The sequence below is a fragment of the Sinocyclocheilus rhinocerous genome, unplaced genomic scaffold (genome assembly GCF_001515625.1).
Source record: "Sinocyclocheilus rhinocerous isolate Xijiao unplaced genomic scaffold, SAMN03320098_v1.1 scaffold1215, whole genome shotgun sequence".
Lineage (NCBI taxonomy): Eukaryota > Metazoa > Chordata > Actinopteri > Cypriniformes > Cyprinidae > Sinocyclocheilus > Sinocyclocheilus rhinocerous.
In genome coordinates, this window is record NW_015628913.1 from 510,231 (window position 1) to 517,448 (window position 7,218).

The following is a 7,218-nucleotide window of genomic DNA, read 5'->3' on the forward strand; positions in this document are numbered from 1 at the left end:
ATTGTATATTGATAAGAAATGTGATTTATATGTAAAGTGTATAGGCTAATTTAATTCAGTGATGTTCTACAGTGTTGTAATCTTTTGTGTTTTCTACATTTCTTTGTGGAAACCACACAAACACACATACACACACACACACATATACACATAGCTACACATGAACGCTCTTTTCAAACAGAAGCTTGTAACGCACATGATATCAGTCACAGCATATAATGACTACTAAAAATTACAAATTATATATAATTTTCTTTCAAATAAAAGGAAAATTAAAAGTGAGTTGAATCCAAGCAGCTCTAAAAGATTTTAGAATAGTTCTGCATCCTGAAGGCGCTCCGCCTGTGTTTGCGGTGTTGCTTTGACCTTAAACATGTTAATTACACAAACAAAATGTTTAGCGTACTGTCTCTGGAAATATCAACAGTGATTGATCAGCCTTTATTTTTGTATTGTAGACGTTATTACTAGGCGAAGCAAAATTTGCTGAAATATCCACGACATAGGCTACAGTAAGAGCACATGGTTTATCTGTCCATCAGATGCGTGTCAAAGTTGAGTTCGTTACTATAACAACAGTAGATCAAACAATCATTGTAAAAAAATAATAATAATTTATGTCGAGATAACGAGAAAACAACTCTTGTTATGTCGAGATCACGAGAAAATTAAGTCGTTATAACGAGAAAACAACTCCCGTTATGTCGAGATAACGAGAAAATTAAGTCGTTATAACGAGAAAACAACTCCCGTTATGTCGAGATCACAAGAAAATTAAGTCGTTATAACGAGAAAACAACTCGTTATGTCGAGATCACGAGAAAATTAAGTCGTTATAACGAGAAAACAACTCATGTCATGTCGAGATCACGAGAAAATTAAGTCGTTATAACGAGAAAACAAGAAGGAAAATAATAATAATGCATGGCCGCTTAGAACTTCCGTAATTGAAAAAAATTTTTTAAACATATTTATAAAGATAAAAAATGCATTGGAAAGTCAATTTAGGGGGCAAATATTGTCCTTTAATGGAAAAGGTGCAGTCTAAGTGGAAGAGAGGGGGTAGGCCTAAGCAGAAATGCCTCAGGGGGTACTCCACTCTAAAAAGTCTGGGAACCACTGATGTAGAACATTCTGTCCTGTGCAACAAGTGATTTATTTTATATTTTCAGGTACAGCGGTTAGTTTGAAATAAAAGTTTGTTTAACAGTGTAAATTGAGTCTCACATTATTTAAACATTATTCAAAAGATTAATGGTGAACATTTTCGACTTTATAAAATGATTCTCTCAAGTATTGACTATCGGCCCCTATTAACCAATAAAGAAAGTAAGACATCTTTTTCTTATACATAGTTTAGTAGCCTACTATTCTTTTTGGCAGAATTGATCATTAATCAACTTAATTATTTCCTGGATTTTGTATCACCATAGTCCCTAAATGTATGTACATGCAGGAAATGGGATTCAAATCGAAAACATTTCCCCCCATTTTGTGTCCCCCCCACTTCTCAAACCAAAGTTACACCCTTGGATATATGTGACTAGAATATAACGTTTACATTTCATTCACTATTACATTCAAATAAGAAATCAAGTCGCATGTTTCCATTCTAAGAGAAAATAACAGCGGAAACAACGTTAATAATACATCCATCAAATGAGATCAGTCTCTGACGAAAATGTAGGCCTACACCGGCCTCAAAACCAGAGTAGAAAATAGGCTATTATTACTTATTGATTTTGATGTTTTTGAATGTAAAAACCACGCGAACGCCATAAGTGAACCTCAGACAACAGTATAAAATAATTTTAAAAAGCCAGTTCATGACCCTTTTAACACTATAACCAGGAATAACAACCGTATTGTGAACAGACCTACACTATTTCAAATCAACACTGAATAAATTTAATACCAGAACAAAATACTAAAGCAAACCGTAAAAACACAGCAAACGATTAATAATTAACCCAAACTTATGACTTACCCTGCGTGGAGTTTCCTCGCAAAAGATAAAGTGAATGTACGCCATTTCTTAAAGTTTCATCTCATTTAATCCTTGTCAGAATCGTTTTCAAACACCGCCTGATTACCTTAAAATAACTTCCGGTATGTGCAATTCAATACAACATCGTTATTGGCCCACGTTTAAAATTGTGAGAAGTGACTGCTTCACCAAAGAGTAATTTGGCTTTTTTTTTCTTTTTTTTTTGTATTGAGTAACGGAGTAATTCTTACTCAATTACTCAACATAAATATAGCGATCATAAATACCATGACATTATTTTATTCCCACTTCCCAGCCCCACTATGACTTTAACATAATATAAATGATTAAGCTACTTCTGTAAAACTATTATCTAAATAAGCTAAATAATCATTATAAAATCAACTTTTTAAATATTTACTGTGTTAAAAATGTTTGAGTTGTTTGATATCAATTATGAATTATGATATAAAGACTGTCCAACAGCTGTGGCATCATTCCCACCATAACAAACGACTTTGTCCAATAAAGTTGTTTAGTGTACATGTTTAATAAGGATACAACAGAGTCACTGAAGAGCTTCATATGACATGTGATGTGTGGGGGTAAAACAAAGAATCTTTTATGCATAATTTATAAAAAAAATAATAATAATAATAAATAAATTGTAGCTGTAGACAAATTATGCAAAATATGAGAAAAAATTACATAATTTGTGTGTATGTAGGATATGGAATTAGACTTAGCAATACAAAGGAGGTGGTAATTTTTTTTTTTAAGTATAAAATGTAATTTCCACCACTAATTGCTATTAAACACAATACATAATCTGAGGAAATATTCATGGCTTTCAGAAAAAAATAATATTAATAATTCCCCTGTGATGCATGTGTAGCCTATACACTTTTGGACATTGTTAGACGGCAAATTAAATAAAGTAGGCTACTGTGAAAAGTGTTTTTAAGAGAGTTCATTTACTACAAATCAGTATGTCAAAGTACTGATGTGTTACCCACTGATACCCTCCTTGTACTGTGCCATGGCCTTTTTTTAAGCGTGGGCTATTCCACCTTAACAGACTGTATTCAGTTCTTGAGTTTCACTAGCCTTGTGTTTCTAGCCCCTTTCTGTGTCGTCTATCCATAGACTGGCAAACAATTTGTTTTGGGGTTAACATTTCATACAGAACGACTGTCATGATGTGAATGGCTTTGGATAAGACTGAATAAAGCTAACAGAGCATTGCTGCTGCATTTCCCCTGTGAATATTAATGGAGCATGTGTCTGTTTTTGCCTCAGTCGGTGGCTCGGTGCTCACTCCAAGTGCAATGCATATACAGTGCAGACTTTTACTGCCCTCAAAGAGCATACTGCTTTGAATTCTGACAACTTAGTCCACTTAAAACAAACATCATGAGGTTTGTACTAACTTTTTAATTAATATCCAGCGAGGCATGTACTTCACACCTCCCATTAGATGTAAACTGGGTCTAAAGTAAGGGTTCGGTCAGCACAGCGTGATGCTCAGGTCTAGAGAGAGCACCTGGTTGTGTAACACCCCAGTGCCACTCCACAGGAGCCATGCATTATGCAGCGATTGCATTTCCACGCTGCTTCCTCCTGCGCAGCAGTAAAAATAGAATCGCAGACCTCGGTGCTCATGCTTCGTTGTTTACGACTGCGCCATCCTCCTTCGCTCCTGAGCACGGACGGTTATTACTCAAACACCCGTACACACACGCGCGCGCACCTTACCAGAGATATTAAGATCAGAAGAGGTCAGGCTTCTTGGGGAAACATCGACCTAAGATGTCAAAGATCTCAAGCCACCGAGTTTTCTATGGCTTACTTATTAATAAAAAAACACCTTTGTGTTCATATTCTCCCTCTGAACGGTTCCTGAGGCGTAGAGAAAAAAAAAAAATGCAAACTCTGCATAAAGCTATCCAGTGCTTCATCCAGTACTTGATACATTTTGTTAGCTATACATATTTTGTCTAATAACTTGATAAGAATTTACATATATTCAAGTTGATGTTTCAGTGGGGGCTGTTAGTGGTAACTTTGCTTGCATTACCAACTTTGTGTTTTAAACAACAGAAAAGGCCAATGAAATTTCCTCCAGTTATACAAAATCTCTATCTACTCTGTTTACTGTTGTCACCGTTGCAGTTCTAGTGCCTATTATAAGGAACAGCACAATATAAAAAGTGAGTGCAACTTCACTGACAGCTACACTGAGGCAGCCTTTGAGCCCACGCAGCAATAAAATCTGTGGCTCTTACTTTCTCTAAGTCTACCGATATCAAAACTGCAGACACAAACAAGAGAGAATGAAAAAGACTTGACTGAGAACTGGGGTGCATACCCACTGAATGAAAGTAAAAGTCCATCGCTTATTGATAGAAACAAACTTTTCCTTGTTTAAAATGATAGAATGAAGAAACTTATGATGTAAAAAACATTACATCTTTTTAATTATAATTTTTTTAGTGATTCTACTGTGTGCACATGGAAAAAAATCTCATTTGTGTATACGGAGCAGGGTCAGAAATTAAGAGGACCCTGGAAAACAAATGCCACAGAAAGTGACAAGAATGTCACAGTAATGAATTCATCTGATTTTATTTGTAACATTTATAGACTTTATATTCTATTTTGGCCTAGTTAGTGGTCGAACCACAAGGAACACCTCTAGCAACCATTCAAAATGCCTTAGAAACACCTTAATGACCATCTATAGAACATTATCAAACGCCCTAGCAAACAATTTTGGCACTCTTCATTAAATTAATTTATTGATACATTTGCAACAATATGTTGAGTTCATGATTTAATTGTATATAGTAGGTTGCAAAGGGAGGTTTACACAGCTATGCCATAGATTAGAAGAACCATTTTTGGTTCCCCAACGGTTCTAAAAGAACTATTTTTATTTTAGTGTGAAGAACATTTTAATAATCTAATAACCATTTTGCACTAAAGAACCTTTTGTGCAATAGAAAGTTTCCGTGGATGTTCAAGTTTCTTAATGGAACCACAGATTCTTTATTTTTAAGAGTGTATAAAAAGCCCCTGAAAGGAAAAGATCACCCCTTAACAGAAAAGTTCATTTCTGACACTGACTCAGAGCTGTCATTACCTTCCACAAGTCTGTGTTAAATCACCATGCAGTGTGGGTTGCAGCTCGACTGGGAGAGCTCAGTCTTGTTTCCTCGAACTGTTTGGGTTGCATAATTAGTTGAATATAAATCAGTGAATAAAACCCAATCTGCAATTCCAACGATAGGCCATTAAGTGCAAAACACTGATTCTGATTCTTTTTGAATGACTATATTGAAGAGAATTTTCTATAAGATGCAAATAGGATGATCACAGATTTAATTTGTTCACTTTTCATTAATACAACTTTACGAATCACAGACTGAGCAGCAGTGTTTGAAGCCATGTACGGCTCACATCACAAATGTAGCACAACTAGCCACTGGCTGCTTTGTTTCCTCTGACGACGTTTGATGAATTTTCATTTAGTGATGTGCAGGGTTTCCAGTATTGAAAAGGCTTTAATGTATCCCTTATTTTTTTCATTCTCGCTCTCTTTCTTTTTACATTTTTTAAATGTATTTATTTATTTTTTTACCTTGAGCACCCTCACTGCAGCATCAATGGAACAGTTCCCCCAAATTCAAGTCCTGCTTATCCTAATGGGTCCTCTTAGGCTGAGAAGAGATACAACCGTGCCAGACTCAGACAAGAGACTGAACGAGAGTGTGCGTTCACTCGAGGGATGATGCGCAGCAGGAGCTCAAAGGAGAGAAGAAGGTGGAGGAGGGAGGAGGGGGTGAAGAGGAGGAAGAGGAGGAGGGGAAGAGAGAGTCTCTATGGCCAACTCTGAATGTAGTTCTTTTTCAAGGTCAACCTCATACACATTGGAATGGTTATACAAAAACTGGAAAAAAAAACAAAAAAACAGGTTACATACAATGTGCACTTTCATTAGAAAGTGAGAATAGCTTTACAAAAGATCCTTTCTTCTAGATTGATGTTTTCAATAGCAGCTGCCATTGCCTCCGTATCATGGGGGCCGAGCGGCGTGCACGACGTGGGCAATTTTAACATGCTGGCGTTGTGATAACGGAGCAAATTCTTTTATTGATTTTGGTGTATATCACAAGAGTTTCCCTTTATCATCACTCTATAGGTCTACTGTCAGCCCACGTAGCCTCGTAAAGATAATTTCACATATTGCACAGATTTGTCATTGTTTCCCTGAAGACATCCACCAAGCACAAATTCATGGTTGTTCATTAACAAGACGGTCAATTCCCCAAACAATGTGCTTCATGTCACAATAAAAAGCAGGTTTTATGGCTTGTGGCAGTAAAGCGCTATTAAACAGATAAAGCACACCAAACAGGCATCTGGAGGATTATAAAAAGGGCTGCCACACGAATAAACTCACACATCCCAAACCCATAGCCGTTCAGAGAGAGGGGTTATTGAGTGCATGCTGTACAAAAATGCGTAAATGCTGCCCCCTTCAGGAAGACTTCGGAGAGGCTTCAACAGCATGTAGATTGAAGAGAAAATGGTGAGTCTTCTCTCAAGTGAGGTTTACTGCTGCCCCCATGTGTTAAGTTAAGTGTGCGGCTTTATGTAACCTCTCAAATTTGGCACATTTCACATAAGAGAAATTCAGAGAAATTGAATTGTCTTTCTCTGAATTCCTCTTATGTGAAATAAACAAATAAATATTTCTTTATTATTAAATACATAATACACATACCGATGAAAGATTATATTAAAATATTCTCTATTATATTTAACTTTGTAATAATAATACAATTTGAAATGCTGCCCTTCTCAAGTCATACATTGACAAATTGAGATGAAGCAACAAAACTTTGTGCTGTGGTGAAGCAATAACAATTTATCTCTTAATATGAGTAAAACCCAAGAAGTAATTTTAGACTTCAGGAGGTGTCCAGTGCCCACTCCTCCTCCTTATGTTGAATAAGGCCCAATACTTCCTGAGGAGACTCAAAACGGCCAGTATGAGCATTACAAACTTGTGTGGAAAGACTAGCAACATCACTGGTTCATTTTGTTTGGCAAATGTTCTGCTGTGGGCAAAAAGGCTGAAAGACTTTTTTCTTGCAGCTTGTCATCTAGTGTGTGTATACTCTGTGTATTGTGTATATAGAGTATGTCTATATTGCATGCTGAGCCTA